General features: G+C 40.2%; 1 protein-coding gene across 1 annotated transcript in view; it reads left to right on the forward strand.

The window, feature by feature from the left end:
* The first annotated feature begins 2,830 nt into the window (after nucleotides 1-2,830).
* Nucleotides 2,831-21,186, forward strand: part of LOC115163021 (leucine-rich repeat and fibronectin type III domain-containing protein 1-like protein) — a 132,438-nt gene continuing 114,082 nt past the window's right edge. Inside the window, exon 1 of the mRNA XM_029714597.1 lies at nucleotides 2,831-3,675. The gene's annotated coding sequence lies outside the window, so the exon portion shown is untranslated. The remainder of the gene's footprint in view (nucleotides 3,676-21,186) is intronic.

Genomic DNA, 21,186 nt, shown 5'->3' on the forward strand with positions numbered 1-21,186 from the left:
TGGAGTTGTAGACATGTTATTGTTCTCAGAAATCAGTACTGAGCACACAACCAGACTTTTCCGCACTGATTAGTTTTTTCATACAAATGTTTTTACTTGAGAAATACTGGACCAAACGCCTTAGCTAGATATAAAATTGTGTAACTGACCTCCTCTGCAAAAACGTCTAAATTAATTAGATATTTCTTGATTTATCTTGGATTAATTCTGACTGTTTTAATTAAGCAAGTTACTATTTTGAGGAAGTGGTTATGATGTTGCTATGTAGAAAATATTTGATAAAATATTGAATTTGGCCTTTACTACTATAGCCCATAGAAATGCATTGAATAACACATTCATAAATGAGGAAACAGACGGTCAAAAAATAAATCATAAGGAATATGGTTTTGAAGTGTCTATCCTATATTTAGGAGATACTGTATATTTTGTTGGCACAAAACTACTTCTATACTTTCATTCCTTTTGGAAACTGGTGCCGTTGTTCATATTAGTCTGTTCTGACACTACAGATATTTTCGTGAGAAGACTGATTTTTGGAATGTCTCATGGTCTGACAAATAACGCTGTAGCTCTGCCACTTTCCACCACAGATACAGAAGGCCGACATAGGTGGATTCGGTGAATTGATATGCAGCCCATGCAACAACAAAAGATATTTGTAGCTTAAACAGCCGGATATAATGGGGATTTTTTTTAATACGTTAATTGAGGATTAAGAAGATAAATTGGGAATGAGCATATTCATTGTCAATGCAGCAAGGGGCAGGGTCGGGGGGGGGTTACTTTTGAGACGAGTTGTTAATTCACACAATAATGTTTATTGTCATGTTTTTATTTCCTGATACTTGCTTGTTTCCATTTGTCAGGCACAAATTCATGTATTCAGTTGATTTGTGTCAGCATGTAAGGGACAAGCGGCGATAACATTCTTATCTGACGCCAGCTGTTTATATGTGGGGATAGCATATTCCGCTAACAAGGGCTTCCTGACACAGAGGCTATTTAAAAGTCCAATGCAGCTGTTTCTCACTATCAAATCATTTCTGGGTAACAAAAAAAATACCTTAACCTGATTGATTTTATTTAAAATGGTCAAAAGAGCAATTCCTCCAGCAAGAATGTTTCTAGGACTGTCTGGGAGTGGTCTGAGTTGAGATGGGAAAGCTTAAAACTAGCTGTTTGTTATTGGCAGAGAGGTTTGGAACTTTTGTTTGTATTGATCTATTAACTAATTTAATCGCCTGGTGATGTCACCAGGCAGGCCAAAACTCCATTCCACCAAAACAGGGTGAAATTTCAGGCAGTCTTTTTAAATAGCTCTTACAATAAAAGGGCATTACCATATTTTCAGAGTATTAGTCCAACCACACAGTGTGGAAATCTTTATAAAACAAAGGCAAATCTAGTTTTTGACTGCACTGGGCCTTTAAGTCAATTGGTTTCTCTCTTCTGATGAGAAGTAGGGAAACAGACATGTATATGGGAGGCTATGTTATGTCAAGTTTGGGATGACTTAAGTAAATGTATTCTTACTACTTCTTAAGTGCAAAGTGACACTATGCCGATGTGTCTTTTCTTATGAAAAAAAATTAGAATAACAAATATACACTGAACAAAAATATAAATGCAACATGCAACAATTTCACAATTTCTAATATTTTGCTGAGTTACAGTTCATATAAGGAAATCAGTCAATTGAAAAAAAGTAATTAGGCCCTAATCTATGGACTTCACATGACTGGGCAGGGAGGCAGCCATGTGTGGGCCAGGCAGGGCATAGGCCCACCAACTTGGGAGCCAGGCCCACCCACTGGGGAGCCAGGCCAAACCAATCAGACGTTGTTTTTCCCCACAAAGAGGCTTTATTACAGACAGAAATACTCCCCAGATCTTTTATTTCAGCTCATAAAACAGCACTTCACGTGTTGCGTTTATAATTTTGTTCATTGTATATAGATATATATATATATAACGCAACATGTGAAGTGCTGGTCCCATGTTTCATGAAATGAAATAAAATATCTGAGGAGTATTTCTATCTGCACATATTTGGTCTTGAGCACTGCATTAGTCCATGATTAAGCTACTTTCTACAACTTTATTCACTAAATCCTGCACCTTGGAAATAATCTAGCCTCCTGTGCCAACCTCTCCTGGGTGAGACATGATACCCTTTGCCAGGCCTATAAATAGAATAATGCAATAATGAAATATTACAGACTTAATGTAATGGTATTAATAACAATTAGCGATATATGTTGACAGTGATATAGCCTGGGCCTAATCATCACAATCAAGTCTTAGTGGGGGCCTACAAGGACCAAGGAAACATCATGATTTAAAATCATAAGGGACTGGGATCATTATTAGGCTACACATTAAAAAGCTGAATTTAAATGCATTTAAATGCACAAGTGCATAGCTCATTTAAATGCACAAGTGCATAGCTCATTTAAATTCACAAGTGCATAGCCACCAGTGAGTGCATCACTCCCTCCCTCCCGTGCACATCTCCGTTTCCCTCCCTCTCTGCATCTGATGTTTTAGTGAAACCTATTACATGACATTCCCAATGCAACCTCTTTTAACTAAATTCAAGGTTTTCACATGAAGACATGGAGGTGGATAAGATGAGTTTCTCTCTGCAAGCTACTTACTTGGTCAGAAAGTAGGCCTACAGAGAGCGACGCGGAAAATACTCGCTGGAGGGATTGAGGAAGAGGGACACCGGACTGGGCGTGCCGCTGCAAGTCCCGAGCTGAGATTGCATCTCACCCCACCCGCTCGCTCACCTAGGGGTGATCCACAGAAGCCATCCGGGCGAATTGTCGAGTAAATCATTCAACGTCTTTTGTCATTCGCCCAATAACCTAATTGAGACGTATATCAAGCGACAGCTCTGTAATTCCTTGATAAAGGATACTCCTTCACTTGATAGGCTATTGTTTTATTTTCAATAGATGGATAAAAAAATGATAGGTTTGTAGGAGGTTGTAGGAACCCAGCTATGGATTTTGGAGCAACGCTGGACACGCCTGCACCTTGTATTGTGGACAAAGTTAAAGGTTACTGCATAATCTTTCTCCAAAATGCACGAGTGATTGTTTTTGGATAAACGTACCGTCTGTCTCAATTCACTGGAGTGTGTTTCTAACAATTGTATGATTTCTTGGATATTTCGGGGAACGGAAAACATCACGTTTCAAAAGAACGTCGTGCCAGGGACCATTGGATAAATGTGATCAGCATGTTATTCAAGGACATTGTGCATTGCAACAGAGGTGGGAAGAGGCATTGCTACCCAGCACAGATGAAACCGAAGAGATTGACTAAAACCACCTTATAATAGTAGCTTTCCAGTATTTCAATGATAGATTTGTTATCCCTGTGTGTTTTCCAGTGAGTGTTTGCTATACCTGTGACCGTTGGCGGTACCTGAAGCTTGTCTCCTGTCTGGGTGTGCGTCTTTTCGCGCTCAGACATTTCCCTGCGCTGCCCGACTGGCGTTGCTATAGAGCAACCCTCCGCCGCCTCAGTTTCACCCTGGGCAAGAGCGGATCCCTCTCTGTGAGGACAGAAGCGCAAAGTTGGACGCTGATCGCCAGGCACCGTGCGTTCGACAGCGGGATCTTTCGACTTTGAGGGACCGGAGAGAGGGCTCAAACCAAAAAGGTAGGCTAATTGATCATGCATTAATCATATTTAAAATGTGTTCGAAAATTAAACGTCGGTTTCTGCCACTTGGGATGCAATTTCGCATGAGAACAGCCCTCCCTGAACGTTGCTGCATTTTTATTAGTTGAAGAATTACCGACATTACCGACATGCCCTACCGACAATAGCCTGCAACGCCATCGTTGTGCCAACATATGCAATCTAAAATTTGACATTCATTTGATTAAATATAACCGATTTGTGCACGAATGAGTATGTTTTCCATTCTAACCAATAATGCATTAGTATGTTAATGTGTGTTTTGTATAGCATATTTACGTTATCAATGCAACATATTTCATGCAGTGTCTCAATGATGTACAAAATAGAGTAACACTAAAACATGTTTAGGCCTAATTGGTGTCATTTACGAAATTTGTGCTTGGTGGCTGCCTGCAATTCTGACCGCACTGGAATGCGTTGGCTCTGTTGGATTGAGAACACACTTTAGGGATATTTAATTTGCTTCTGTGTCATCAACATTCTTGCAGTGAATAGCTATTATAGTCCTGTACAATACTGCTTAGGGGCGAAAGAAACAGCAAGGAATGTGGTTGGTAAGGCTACGCTGAAATCAGAACTAGCACTGTTTACCGCTGGCCGAAGTGGCTGGGTAATACTTTTCAGCACCATGGACAGCTCTCTAAACGTTAACATTCAATTCACAAGACGGATTGGCTGTATGTACGGACTCTCAACACAATGGAGAGCTCCCGGAACGGTATCCGTGAAACTTCACGGTTTTGAGAGCTGGAGGGCGCTGATATAATGTGTTTTACGCTGCATCATGATCAAATGAACAGTCATTAGTATATTCGTTATCTGCTGCATAAACTAACAAGAGATAATAGATAGCAGTGACTCGGGCGAAGTGCGTGCAACGATAACGGTCATATGGAACATTACAAGGTGCTTTACTTTATATCACTTCACACCCACACACTTATTCTCACAGAGACGGCCTCACACACAGACACAAAGCCACTCAGCACCTAGCCTACATACTCTCATGTACGACATGTAGTGAGTATGCTTCTATCTAAGCTACAATGTCATTAAAACACAGCTACATCGGCAATCTTCATGCATCAGCGATTAGGGCGTCATTCGATTTGAAGGTCAAATCTGACACAAATCTGATAGCCTCTCTGAAATATGACGTGTGTCTAACGTGCACTAATTAGCATTTTGGTCTGCATTGTGACAGCCTTGCCTCTAGGCCAGCGAGCACCTGCGGTGGCCTATTCTAGTGCCAAATATGGATGGGTTTGTATGTGGCATAGAGGATGACTATTGGTGAACTGAATATGAAAGGCTATCAATAATATTCAGACCCTGTAGACTAATAGACACAAGATAGGCCTATAATAAAACAATTCAATGTATTTATTTTCATTCATATGGTCTATGATTTCCTTTTGGTCTAATTTGTGCAATCTGCAGGTTTCATTGTAAACCTCATAAAAAGCCCAGATGCCTTTTTTGACCAGTCAATAGCTGAAGGCTGCTTTTTGTTGCCTGGTGTTAGAGTTTGTGCCTCCTTGGGGAGGGACTGAACTGTGTGTGTGTGTGTGTGCGTGTGTTTTTTTTGTGTGTGTTTGTTTGTGTGTTTGTTTCAGTCTAGGTTATTGTTTATGTATTGCTGTAGCTCAGAAAAAAACATGTTGACACATTTCTAGCAGTGTGTGTGTGTGTGTGTGTGTGCACATGTTTGCGTGTGCATGTGTGTTTGTTCGTGTGCTTGTATGTGTGTGTTTGTTCGTGTGCTTTTGTGTGTTTGTTCGTGTGCTTGTGTGTGTGTGTGTGTGTGTGTGTGTGTGTGTGTGTGTGTGTGTGTGTGTGTGTTCCAACCCGTAGCCCATGGGTGGGATTAGGTGGACATGGCTGGTGCCAACCAAAATACATTTGTACCTGGCTACTTCAGGCTGTCTGGTGTTCTGTGCCTTGCCCAGAGCGGGCTCTCTGTCAGTAGGGTGAGAATTAGAACAGAGTAGCCCGTTATGGTGGAATAGACATTCTGAGGCGTACGGATCTGCTCTCTCTTCGTTCCCTCCCCAGTCAAGACCACACCTCCCCAGTCCAACTCAACAACGGTTCATGCCCTTGACTATCCCACAGTGTGATAAGTGAGAGCTGTGCAGTCCTGTTGTGTCTGTTAACATTTGAGGCAGCTGTGAAGTTGGAGTCAGTGAGAAGGTAGGGACCTAACAGGGCCCTAGTCTTGCTCTTTTGTGAGGCAGATCAGGTTATAATGGATTAGCTTCACTGTTACAGCCTGCTTTGATCCATAGAGTCTGGCATCCAGCAAGCTGTCAAACACAATACACACGCAGCGATAGCTCAAGGGAGATTCTCCCAGCCTTCCCTTCATTCCATCAAAGCTGAAGACTAGGCACATGTTAAATAACTGGTCGGAACTACCCCACATGGAAATAAACCTGAAATAGCCACACTCACTAGTTTCAGTCTCCTCCCTGTTTTCAGGGTTTGTAAATGTCGCCCTCTGATTCAACTTCTGTAAAGAGTGTCCCCATGCTGGGGCACTATCCAGATTTTAAATGGAGAATTGCAAGGGGAGAAAATGGATAGATTGCGTACTGTTACTACCATCATTGCTCTATGAGGCATCATTGGGGAAAATGTCTAAGTCTTTGAGCGAGACCGTGGATAAATGGCACCCCAATTATCTCGATCACCGTTGTATGAACAGTGGGATGGTTGCTGTCAGCATTAAGATAAAAATAGACTCTGTGTGAACCGTAAATCTACAGCATTGCGGCTGCAGCCCATACTGTACTGTTGTAATTGGCTAGGGTTTCTTTTTTCATTGTTTTGTAATCCTCTTCTGGGACTGTTAAAGAGGAAATGTACGGGCCCCACTCAGTAGCCTAGTCGGGTTGATGAACTCTTATGGTTTTTGTTCAGTGCAACGTGGGCTGTGTGTCTTCAGATGTGGGCAGAACTCATGCAGAAAGGGTGGCATTTCCCATCCGCAATAGGCATGAAATGAATGCGTAAACCAAACTCAATGGGGTGGCACTGGATAGGTGCAGTGAAATGTGTTGTTTTACAGCTATAGTAGTTCGGCGCCCCTGGAGCAAATTAGGGTTAAGTGCCTTGCTCAAGGGCACATCAACAGATTTTCACTTTGTCAGCTCAGGTATTCAAACCAGGGACCTTTCCATTACTGGCCCTACACACTAACCGCTAGGCTAACTGTTGATATATAAAAACTATGCATGCATAAATGTGAGTTCATTAACTAGTAATGATGTGTAGGTTAAATTTGCTGGAAATACCAATGCAGATGGGAAAAGAGTTTCTGTATCATTGTTTGTTCACTATATTTATTTTTGCCTCATGATTGGTTAGAGTGGTGCCCTGCAATTGCGTAATGGAAATAAATGATATAACACATGTGTAATGAAATTATACAGTATGTATAATGTTTTGTTAACAAACAAAGGCTTACTCTCAGATATTCAGGATGTCCTAGAGTATGGTATAACATTTGGATTAGTTGAACTGTCTGTTCATCAGGTCTACAATCATATGTCCCTCTGTGTGAATTAAGGTGTGTGGCCATCACCACCACAGCTTTGGTCCTAATCCCCTTTTGATGACGGTTTGATCCACATGCAGTGAGGCCTTGCTAGCCCTTCTCAGTGAGCTGGCAGGCCCTCAATACCTCCTCAGGGCTGCTGGCTGTTCTGTTGTGATCTAGCTGCCCACTGACCCTCAGTAGTCTCCTCCACTATTGATCCCACCCTCACTCCTACTGAGTATGGCTGCCGAGCCCAGCCATCGGTTTCACCTCGACCATCCTCCTTCTCTTTTTCCTTCTCTCTTTCCCCTTAATGTACAATATTGGAGAGGTTGGAGCATTTGGTCATAACTTAAACAAACAGCTAGTTATAAAGGCTTTAGAGAGCATTACTCATGACATATTCTTCACAAATAATGTATGTTTGTCTTGCTGTATAAAATGTGATATAGCAGCTCCTGCTCCAAAACCTTTATGAATACAGTAGTTGTTTGTTTAAAGTGGGACTGAGTTTTTTTTAACACTAAGCTCTAAGCTTCAATGTGCACATATACCCATACTCTCCCGTAGAGTGGGTTACGACCCACATTAGTCAGTGTCTGGAGCCGACAAGCTTAGTTTTATGCATTCTGAAATAGGCCATGGTTGACATCATTACAGAAAATAATGTTGTTGCATCCATTACACAGGTGTGCGGTAATGATATGAGCTGGCAACAGTGAAAGTACTCAGTAAATATGCTGTTGTTCTAAAGATGAATGCAATGATGGGTCGGTCACCCCTGGTTAAAGGAGATTCTCGATGGCAAGAAATCAAAACAATAACACCATCATTGCTGACATTGTACATCGGAGAGTAATCAGCGAGGAGACAAGACACTGGGTGTGGAAGAGAGGTCATGATTACCTTTCCCTCCGGCTCGTAAATCACAACAGCGGGCACAACCCTCCAGATCATATTTCCAACAGAGGCAATAGAGGTGTCTATGATCTGCAGAGGGGAGATTAATGTGGAGCATAATACTCTCTTGAGCTGTCTGCCTTTATTGCTGGCTAACAGCCTCGTTATCCATTAGAAATTACTCAGAAATAGTACATGGAAATACATAGATTGTCAAGTCCCTACTGGTTGGTTGATGAAAGGTTGATATGCAGTTCAATCTAAACTGCTTTCGTCTTCTTTTGTGACCGCGCGCTTAGTTGAACGAGGATCAATGCGAAATCAAAAATGTGTAATGTGTGAGATAATCTTTTACCAATGTGTCTACTTGACCATGCATGTACTATAAGCAATAAGCATTCCTCTCACGTGCTTCCTCGGTCAACCATTTTCTAAGGTGCACTTAGTCCAACGCTGCTTGGTTCTCCATGCTCCATCCTCCCACTTAGAGCCAGGTCAACGGTAGACAAAACAAATGGTTGCCGGGGACAAGGTAAGGCCGTCCCTGCGGTGTCACTCAGTGTCGGCCTAGTGGGAGGATGATGGGACCATGATAGGGCCCTATAGACGATTGATGCTTCCATTCTCAACCGCCGCCATCCATCAGCAGGGCTCCAGTGGCCTGGAGGTAGTCTCACTATTACGCCAAGACGTGGACAAATGGCTGCTCTGGCTAATGAACAAGAGGGCACCCCATTTTCTCCTCTCGCTTCCCCTGTGAGAGCCTGCAGGATAAAGGTCAGTGATCCTCCTCCCGACCCTCATCCCACCCCAGCAGACCATCATGGCCATGATCTCCAAGGATACCAGTTAGACCCACTAACACAGACTAGTCTAGACTATAGCCACAGGTGCAATATACAGATCCTTAACGCTGCAGTATAGTGCCGGCCTATGGCACAAGCTAGGCAAATTGACTCCTTTTTCAATCAATGGCTTTCATCAATATGTAGCTATGAAATTGGAGAGGTACTGCATCCATTGTGGACAGTAGAGGAGCGCTGTGGTACCCTGCATTGTTTAATTCTCATTATACCTCATCACAGTGTTTTCTTATGTGGAATATGTTTGCTTTGACTGTTTGGAAACATGGCCAGGATTTATTGTGCAATCAAATTTGTTCTCAGACTAATAGAACAGGAATGTGTGTCCCATGTGAGGAGAGTGCACACCTACAGTAGCCATGCCTGCCTCTACATACTTTACAGTGCATTCGGAAAGTATTCATACCCCTTGACCTTTTCCACATTTTGTTACGTTACCTTATTTTAAAATGTATTCAATATGTTTTTCTTCTCACCAATCTACACACAATACCCCATAATGACAAAGCGAACCTGATTGGAGTCCACCTGTGGTAAATTCAATTTATTGGACATGATTTGGAAAGGCAAACACCTGTGTAAATCAGGTCCCACAGTTGACAGTGTATGTCAAAGCAAAAACCAAGCCATGAGGTCGAAGGAATTGTCCGTAGAGCTCCGAGACAGGATTGTATCGAGGCACAAATCTGAGGAAGGGTACCAAACAATGTCTTCAGAATTGAAGGTCCCCAAGAACACAGTGGCCTCCATCACTCTTAAATGGAAGAATTTGGAACCACCAAGACTCTTCCTAGAGCTGACGTACGGCCAAACTGAGCAATCGGGGGAAGAAGGGCCTTGGTCAGAGAGGTGACCGATTGTCACTGACAGAGGTCTAGAGTTCCTTTGTGGAGATGGAAGAACCTTCCAGAAGGACACCATCTCTGCAGCACTCCACCAATCAGGCCACCTCAGTAAAAGGCACATGACAGCCCGCTTGGAGTTTTCCAAAAGGCACCTAAAGGACTCTCAGATTTTCTGGTCTGATGAATCCAAGATTGAAGTCTTTGGCCTAAATGTGAAGCATCACGTCTGTAGAAAACCTGACACCATCCCTACGGTGAAGCACGGTGGTGGCAGCATCATGCTGTGGAGATGTTTTTCAGTGGCAGGGACTGGGAGACTAGTCAGGATCGAGGGAAAGATGAACGGAGGAGAGTACAGAGAGATCCTTGATGAAAACCTGTTCTAGTGCGCTCAGGACCTCAGACTGGGGCGAAGGTTCGCCTTCCAACAGGACAACGACCCAACAGGACAACAACCCTTTTTTAATAATACATTTGCAAACTTCTTAAACCTGTTTTTGCTTTGTCATTACGGGGTATTGTGTGTAGATTGAATAGGGGGGAAAAAAAAGATTTCATCCATTTTAGAATAAGGCCGTAACTTTCCGAATGTACTGTATAATGGCTAAGGTCTAGAGATGAGCAGCCGAAGGCGATCGCGTCCAGGTGGAGAGAGGCTTGATACTACATGAGGTTTTAATGAGCCTGTTTAATAGCACAGTGGCCCAGTCATGTAGGAGCAGACACCTGGAAAGAGAAGCAATTAGCCATGGAGCACAGCCTCATTTCAGGCAGAACAAAATATATTAGGCCTTCTAAAAACGACTGGATTATTGAATATCTCGCGTGTATGCATATGTATGTGCAGACGGATGTGTGTTTATTTGCCAACTACAGCAGCATAGCAACCAGAGATGGTTACGTTTTTCATACTGCATTAACATTACACACTAACCCGATTGTATTGTAATGACTGGGGCATAAGCACAATTACCACTCACCCAAGGGAGCTAGCTTTCTTGCTAACGTGCCCGTCTCTGGACCACAAGGTTCTATTCACGCCTTAGATCTTGTGCTTCTCCCTCCCTTTAATGTTAGTTCCAATCACATCACTCTAGCTTTGCTTCAGAGTGCGTCATATTCTTCCTGTGTGTGTCGGAATGCAGTTTACAATCTCATCTCGGTGACAAGGAAATGTAATGGCATATCCATTGCTCATTCGTGCTTCAATATCCAAAGCCACAATACATTCAAATAGCCTGAGATTGAGGACAGGAGAGAGAGTGACTGAGAATTCTGAGCTTCTCGCTCACATCTCAGAAACCATTAATTTTCTAAGTCACTTCGTCAACACTTTGATATGACCCGCAGCCTGTCAAGTGCTAATCACTCATTTGTGTCTCCAAGGACTGATATTGCCCCATTCTTGAGATTCTCAGATCATTTCAAATCCAAAACAAAAGGATAAAGGGTATTGGATAAAAAATAGTTTCTTGCCAAAGCTCTGGGTTTTGTGGCATTAAAGCGTAAAGGAAACTTTATCCCACAACTAAAAAATGTAATCTTATTAATCTATCTAGCAGACTTTCACTACAGCCATTTCACATATAATGTGCTCACTATGAAATTATCATTGATTTAATATCTTCCATATCAATTTACTCTGCTGGCTAATTACTGTGGAGAATTTTAATACCTCTGAACAGCAGTCCAGTGAAATAATGCCCAGGGTAATTAAAATCAACTTTTTACTACATCCGCTTTTTTAATTCAATAAAAAAAGAGATGAGCTGAATAGAGAGAAGCAAGCATGCACGCAAGCACACACACACCCTCTCTCTCTCTCCCTGTCTATTGTTCTCTCTCTCTCACTATCTCTCTACCTCTCTCTCACTATCTCTCTAGCTCTCTCTCACTATCTCTCTAGCTCGCTCTCACTACCTCTCTACCTCTCTCTCACTATCTCTCTACCTCTCTCTCACTACCTCTCTACCTCACTCTCACTATCTCTCTACCTCTCTCTTTCTCACCCTCTCTCTCACAGATACGGCATATGACTTCTCCTAGCCCTATTTTTCTATTAGGGCCAAAGAGTAGTCCATGTGTCAGAGAGAACACAACATAACCAGTAGGTGTGAGCCTTGAGTCTTTGGAGTGTGAGAGCTGCATCCCTCTTGTAATTCTGCACTTGATGTATTCCCAATGAAAGGGATCCTCGTTCATTTTTCATATGAGGCTCTGCAATGCATTGTGCGTTGAGTGCTGTGAGGAGAGAATAACGGTGGCTCAGCAAACTTGTTTCAACCGTTAATTGCTTAAATTGATCACCTGATCAATACCTGACGGCAAATATATTTTACTTAAAAACATCACACTCCCATTTCCCATCTCCTCCTTCCTCATCCTCTCAGCTCAGCCTTGCACTCCCATGTCACACACACACACATGCACACGCACAAGCACAAGCACAGACAGACAGACACACACACTTTCCTTCTCTTTCCTGAACCTTAGCACTCATTGATCAAGTGGTGGGTGGGGTAAAGCAGGCTTTTACTACCTGCAGCCTGAGTCCATCCAGAGTGGCTGTGGTGGCTGAGCTCCCTGCTGAGACTGGAGTGATTAGATTGCTACTGGGCCCTGACACTGTCTGGCGCCAACCACTGTTTCCCATCATGCACTGGAACCTGAGGAAAATGGCTCCCCCTGCCCAGCAACAGCACACAGCACACAGATAGAGCTATGTAGGCCACCCTGCAAAATATTTTCAGAATAGAAGTCGGGCTGCCCTTTACATTCAATGGAGTTGTAACTCTGGAGGAGAAATGTCTCTGCAGGTAGATATTCAGTAGTTATGTGACCTGTTGTGGAGTAACTAACTTACTCTTGAGATCCTTGCACATGGGGAGTCGACAACACATCAATGTGGGGTGTACCAAGGCTGTGGAGACACGCAGAGGGTTCTAATAGCTCAATCAGAGTTTTCAATCAGTTGGTAGAATGAGTTACTCGTGATATTTGCCATGTGTCTACTCTCAGTTTTTTTCAATTGCTAACAAGCATCGGTCAATACTGAAGCCACTATTTCAAAACTCTTCACACAGTCTGCATTAACAACATGCATCTTGGCCAAACAGTTAATCTCACCTCCAAAACTCACTCAGACCACCAAAACACTTCATACATGTCTCAGAATAAGCTCGTTCGACTATAACACTGGCAACAATTCTCACTCAGAAAGCGTACATTGTCACTCATCACACATTGATCTAAAAAACACTAACAACAGGGAGCATTACATAAATGATGAACTTTTCTCTGAATGATTTTTCACATAAATCAGTATTTCATTATAGAATAAGAATAACACCTTTTCACTTTATTGACTGTACTAAAATATGTAACAAGAATGAATAAGAAATGCAGCAATTTGCTTCAATAGCCTTTATTTTTTCTATATCGTTGCATGTAGTAATTTACTTATGGAAAATAAAAAGTTGAAACAAGAAACAAATTCCTGAAATTCCAGGGCTGCAATAATAACTACAACAACAAAAACCATCAACAACATGTATAGTATAGTCACTCATACTGTAGAGTACTGTGAGGGTTCTAGTTCTCATCAACATGTATAGTATAATCACTCATACTGTAGAGTACTGTGAGGGTTCTAGTTCTCATCAACATGTATAGTATAATCACTCATACTGTAGAGTACTGTGAGGGTTCTAGTTCTCATCAACATGTATAGTATAATCACTCATACTGTAGAGTACTGTAAGGGTTCTAGTTCTCATCAACATGTATAGTATAATCACTCATACTGTAGAGTACTGTGAGGGTTCTAGTTCTCATCAACATGTATAGTATAATCACTCATACTGTAGAGTACTGTGAGGGTTCTAGTTCTCATCAACATGTATAGTATAATCACTCATACTGTAGAGTACTGTGAGGGTTCTAGTTCTCATCAACATGTATAGTATAATCACTCATACTGTAGAGTACTGTGAGGGTTCTAGTTCTCATCAACATGTATAGTATAATCACTCATACTGTAGAGTACTGTGAGGGTTCTAGTTCTCATCAACATGTATAGTATAATCACTCATACTGTAGAGTACTGTGAGGGTTCTAGTTCTCATCAACATGTATAGTATAATCACTCATACTGTAGAGTACTGTGAGGGTTCTAGTTCTCATCAACATGTATAGTATAATCACTCATACTGTACAGTACTGTAAGGGTTCTAGTTCTCATCAACATGTATAGTATAATCACTCATACTGTAGAGTACTGTAAGGGTTCTAGTTCTCATCAACATGTATAGTATAATCACTCATACTGTACAGTACTGTAAGGGTTCTAGTTCTCATCAACATGTATAGTATAATCACTCATACTGTAGAGTACTGTAAGGGTTCTAGTTCTCATCAACATGTATATTATAATCACTCATACTGTACAGTACTGTGAGGGTTCTAGTTCTCATCAACATGTATAGTATAATCACTCATACTGTAGAGTACTGTGAGGGTTCTAGTTCTCATCAACATGTATAGTATAATCACTCATACTGTACAGTACTGTGAGGGTTCTAGTTCTCATCAACATGTATAGTATAATCACTCATACTGTAGAGTACTGTGAGGGTTCTAGTTCTCATCAACATGTATAGTATAATCACTCATACTGTAGAGTACTGTGAGGGTTCTAGTTCTCATCAACATGTATAGTATAATCACTCATACTGTAGAGTACTGTGAGGGTTCTAGTTCTCATCAACATGTATAGTATAATCACTCATACTGTAGAGTACTGTGAGGGTTCTAGTTCTCATCAACATGTATAGTATAATCACTCATACTGTAGAGTACTGTGAGGGTTCTAGTTCTCATCAACATGTATAGTATAATCACTCATACTGTAGAGTACTGTAAGGGTTCTAGTTCTCATCAACATGTATAGTATAATCACTCATACTGTAGAGTACTGTGAGGGTTCTAGTTCTCATCAACATGTATAGTATAATCACTCATACTGTAGAGTACTGTGAGGGTTCTAGTTCTCATCAACATGTATAGTATAATCACTCATACTGTACAGTACTGTAAGGGTTCTAGTTCTCATCAACATGTATAGTATAATCACTCATACTGTAGAGTACTGTAAGGGTTCTAGTTCTCATCAACATGTATAGTATAATCACTCATACTGTACAGTACTGTGAGGGTTCTAGTTCTCATCAACATGTATAGTATAATCACTCATACTGTAGAGTACTGTAAGGGTTCTAGTTCTCATCAACATGTATAGTATAATCACTCATACTGTACAGTACTGTGAGGGTTCTAGTTCTCATCAACATGTATAGTATAATCACTCATACTGTAGAGTACTGTGAGGGTTCTAGTTCTCATCAACATGTATAGTATAATCACTCATACTGTAGAGTACTGTGAGGGTTCTAGTTCTCATCAACATGTATAGTATAATCACTCATACTGTAGAGTACTGTGAGGGTTCTAGTTCTCATCAACATGTATAGTATAATCGCTCATACTGTAGAGTACTGTGAGGGTTCTAGTTCTCATCAACATGTATAGTATAATCGCTCATACTGTAGAGTACTGTGAGGGTTCTAGTTCTCATCAACATGTATAGTAAAATCGCTCATGCTGTACAGTACTGTGAGGGTTCTAGTTCTCATCAACATGTCTAGTATAATCGCTCATACTGTACAGTACTGTGAGGGTTCTAGTTCTCATCAACATGTATAGTATAATCACTCATACTGTAGAGTACTGTGAGGGTTCTAGTTCTCATCAACATGTATAGTATAATCACTCATACTGTAGAGTACTGTGAGGGTTCTAGTTCTCATCAACATGTATAGTATAATCACTCATACTGTACAGTACTGTGAGGGTTCTAGTTCTCATCAACATGTATAGTATAATCACTCATACTGTAGAGTACTGTGAGGGTTCTAGTTCTCATCAACATGTATAGTATAATCACTCATACTGTAGAGTAATGTGAGGGTTCTAGTTCTCATCAACATGTATAGTATAATCACTCATACTGTAGAGTACTGTGACGGTTCTAGTTCTCATCAACATGTATAGTATAATCACTCATACTGTAGAGTACTGTGAGGGTTCTAGTTCTCATCAACATGTATAGTATAATCACTCATACTGTAGAGTACTGTGAGGGTTCTAGTTCTCATCAACATGTATAGTATAATCACTCATACTGTACAGTACTGTGAGGGTTCTAGTTCTCATCAACATGTATAGTATAATCACTCATACTGTAGAGTACTGTGAGGGTTCTAGTTCTCATCAACATGTATAGTATAATCACTCATACTGTAGAGTACTGTGAGGGTTCTAGTTCTCATCAACATGTATAGTATAATCACTCATACTGTAGAGTACTGTGAGGGTTCTAGTTCTCATCAACATGTATAGTATAATCACTCATACTGTAGAGTACTGTGAGGGTTCTAGTTCTCATCAACATGTATAGTATAATCGCTCATACTGTAGAGTACTGTGAGGGTTCTAGTTCTCATCAACATGTATAGTAAAATCGCTCATGCTGTACAGTACTGTGAGGGTTCTAGTTCTCATCAACATGTCTAGTATAATCGCTCATACTGTACAGTACTGTGAGGGTTCTAGTTCTCATCAACATGTATAGTATAATCACTCATACTGTAGAGTACTGTGAGGGTTCTAGTTCTCATCAACATGTATAGTATAATCACTCATACTGTAGAGTACTGTGAGGGTTCTAGTTCTCATCAACATGTATAGTATAATCACTCATACTGTAGAGTACTGTGAGGGTTCTAGTTCTCATCAACATGTATAGTATAATCACTCATACTGTACAGTACTGTAAGGGTTCTAGTTCTCATCAACATGTATAGTATAATCACTCATACTGTAGAGTACTGTAAGGGTTCTAGTTCTCATCAACATGTATAGTATAATCACTCATACTGTACAGTACTGTAAGGGTTCTAGTTCTCATCAACATGTATAGTATAATCACTCATACTGTAGAGTACTGTAAGAGTTCTAGTTCTCATCAACATGTATATTATAATCACTCATACTGTACAGTACTGTGAGGGTTCTAGTTCTCATCAACATGTATAGTATAATCACTCATACTGTAGAGTACTGTGAGGGTTCTAGTTCTCATCAACATGTATAGTATAATCACTCATACTGTACAGTACTGTGAGGGTTCTAGTTCTCATCAACATGTATAGTATAATCACTCATACTGTAGAGTACTGTGAGGGTTCTAGTTCTCATCAACATGTATAGTATAATCACTCATACTGTAGAGTAATGTGAGGGTTCTAGTTCTCATCAACATGTATAGTATAATCACTCATACTGTAGAGTACTGTGACGGTTCTAGTTCTCATCAACATGTATAGTATAATCACTCATACTGTAGAGTACTGTGAGGGTTCTAGTTCTCATCAACATGTATAGTATAATCACTCATACTGTAGAGTACTGTGAGGGTTCTAGTTCTCATCAACATGTATAGTATAATCACTCATACTGTACAGTACTGTGAGGGTTCTAGTTCTCATCAACATGTATAGTATAATCACTCATACTGTAGAGTACTGTGAGGGTTCTAGTTCTCATCAACATGTATAGTATAATCACTCATACTGTAGAGTACTGTGAGGGTTCTAGTTCTCATCAACATGTATAGTATAATCACTCATACTGTAGAGTACTGTGAGGGTTCTAGTTCTCATCAACATGTATAGTATAATCACTCATACTGTAGAGTACTGTGAGGGTTCTAGTTCTCATCAACATGTATAGTATAATCGCTCATACTGTAGAGTACTGTGAGGGTTCTAGTTCTCATCAACATGTATAGTAAAATCGCTCATGCTGTACAGTACTGTGAGGGTTCTAGTTCTCATCAACATGTCTAGTATAATCGCTCATACTGTACAGTACTGTGAGGGTTCTAGTTCTCATCAACATGTATAGTATAATCACTCATACTGTAGAGTACTGTGAGGGTTCTAGTTCTCATCAACATGTATAGTATAATCACTCATACTGTAGAGTACTGTGAGGGTTCTAGTTCTCATCAACATGTATAGTATAATCACTCCTACTGTACAGTACTGTGAGGGTTCTAGTTCTCATCAACATGTATAGTATAATCACTCATACTGTAGAGTACTGTGAGGGTTCTAGTTCTCATCAACATGTATAGTATAATCACTCATACTGTACAGTACTGTGAGGGTTCTAGTTCTCATCAACATGTATAGTATAATCACTCATACTGTACACAACTGTGAGGGTTCTAGTTCTCATCAACATGTCTAGTACAATCACTCATACTGTAGAGTACTGTGAGGGTTCTAGTTCTCATCAACATGTCTAGTACAATCACTCATACTGTAGAGTACTGTGAGGGTTCTAGTTCTCATCAACATGTATAGTATAATCACTCATACTGTAGAGTACTGTGAGGGTTCTAGTTCTCATCAACATGTATAGTATAATCACTCATACTGTAGAGTACTGTGAGGGTTCTAGTTCTCATCAACATGTATAGTATAATCACTCATACTGCAGAGTACTGTGAGGGTTCTAGTTCTCATCAACATGTATAGTACAATCACTCATACTGTACAGTACTGTGAGGGTTCTAGTTCTCATCAACATGTATAGTATAATCACTCATACTGTAGAGTACTGTGAGGGTTCTAGTTCTCATCAACATGTATAGTATAATCGCTCATACTGTACAGTACTGTGAGGGTTCTAGTTCTCATCAACATGTATAGTATAATCACTCATACTGTAGAGTACTGTGAGGGTTCTAGTTCTCATCAACATGTATAGTAATATCACTCATACTGTAGAGTACTGTGAGGGTTCTAGTTCTCATCAACATGTATAGTACAATCACTCATACTGTAGAGTACTGTGAGGGTTCTAGTTCTCATCAACATGTATAGTATAATCACTCATACTGTAGAGTACTGTGAGGGTTCTAGTTCTCATCAACATGTATAGTATAATCACTCATACTGTACAGTACTGTGAGGGTTCTAGTTCTCATCAACATGTATAGTATAATCACTCATACTGTACAGTACTGTGAGGGTTCTAGTTCTCATCAACATGTATAGTATAATCACTCATACTGTACACAACTGTGAGGGTTCTAGTTCTCATCAACATGTCTAGTACAATCACTCATACTGTAGAGTACTGTGAGGGTTCTAGTTCTCATCAACATGTCTTGTACAATCACTCATACTGTAGAGTACTGTGAGGGTTCTAGTTCTCATCAACATGTATAGTATAATCACTCATACTGTAGAGTACTGTGAGGGTTCTAGTTCTCATCAACATGTATAGTATAATCACTCATACTGTAGAGTACTGTGAGGGTTCTAGTTCTCATCAACATGTATAGTATAATCACTCATACTGCAGAGTACTGTGAGGGTTCTAGTTCTCATCAACATGTATAGTACAATCACTCATACTGTACAGTACTGTGAGGGTTCTAGTTCTCATCAACATGTATAGTATAATCACTCATACTTTAGAGTACTGTGAGGGTTCTAGTTCTCATCAACATGTATAGTATAATCGCTCATACTGTACAGTACTGTGAGGGTTCTAGTTCTCATCAACATGTATAGTATAATCACTCATACTGTAGAGTACTGTGAGGGTTCTAGTTCTCATCAACATGTATAGTAATATCACTCATACTGTAGAGTACTGTGAGGGTTCTAGTTCTCATCAACATGTATAGTACAATCACTCATACTGTAGAGTACTGTGAGGGTTCTAGTTCTCATCAACATGTATAGTATAATCACTCATACTGTAGAGTACTGTGAGGGTTCTAGTTCTCATCAACATGTATAGTATAATCACTCATACTGTACAGTACTGTGAGGGTTCTAGTTCTCATCAACATGTATAGTATAATCACTCATACTGTAGAGTACTGTGAGGGTTCTAGTTCTCATCAACATGTATAGTATAATCACTCATACTGTAGAGTACTGTGAGGGTTCTAGTTCTCATCAACATGTATAGTATAATCACTCATACTGTAGAGCACTGTGAGGGTTCTAGTTCTCATCAACATGTATAGTATAATCACTCATACTGTACAGTACTGTGAGGGTTCTAGTTCTCATCAACATGTATAGTATAATCACTCATACTGTAGAGTACTGTGAGGGTTCTAGTTCTCATCAACATGTATAGTATAATCACTCATACTGTACAGTACTGTGAGGGTTCTAGTTCTCATTAACATGTATAGTATAATCACTCATACTGTACAGTACTGTGAGGGTTCTAGTTCTCATCAACATGTATAGTATAATCACTCATACTGTAGAGTACTGTGAGGGTTCTAGTTCTCATCAACATGTATAGTATAATCGCTCATACTGTACAGTACTGTGAGGGTTCTAGTTCTCATCAACATGTCTAGTATAATCGCTCATACTGTACAGTACTGTGAGGGTTCTAGTTCTCATCAACATGTATAGTATAATCACTCATACTGTAGAGTACTGTGAGGGTTCTAGTTCTCATCAACATGTATAGTATAATCACTCATACTGTAGAGTACTGTGAGGGTTCTAGTTCTCATCAACATGTATAGTATAATCACTCCTACTGTACAGTACTGTGAGGGTTCTAGTTCTCATCAACATGTATAGTATAATCACTCATACTGTAGAGTACTGTGAGGGTTCTAGTTCTCATCAACATGTATAGTATAATCACTCATACTGTACAGTACTGTGAGGGTTCTAGTTCTCATCAATATGTATAGTATAATCACTCATACTGTACACTACTGTGAGGGTTCTAGTTCTCATCAACATGTCTAGTACAATCAATCATACTGTAGAGTACTGTGAGGGTTCTAGTTCTCATCAACATGTATAGTATAATCACTCCTACTGTACAGTACTGTGAGGGTTCTAGTTCTCATCAACATGTATAGTATAATCGCTCATACTGTAGAGTACTGTGAGGGTTCTAGTTCTCATCAACATGTCTAGTATAATCGCTCATACTGTAGAGTACTGTGAGGGTTCTAGTTCTCATCAACATGTATAGTATAATCACTCATACTGTACAGTACTGTGAGGGTTCTAGTTCTCATCAACATGTATAGTATAATCACTCATACTGTACAGTACTGTGAGGGTTCTAGTTCTCATCAACATGTATAGTATAATCACTCATACTGTAGAGTACTGTGAGGGTTCTAGTTCTCATC

This window comes from Salmo trutta, chromosome 26 (genome assembly GCF_901001165.1).
Source record: "Salmo trutta chromosome 26, fSalTru1.1, whole genome shotgun sequence".
In the NCBI taxonomy this organism is placed as follows: domain Eukaryota; kingdom Metazoa; phylum Chordata; class Actinopteri; order Salmoniformes; family Salmonidae; genus Salmo; species Salmo trutta.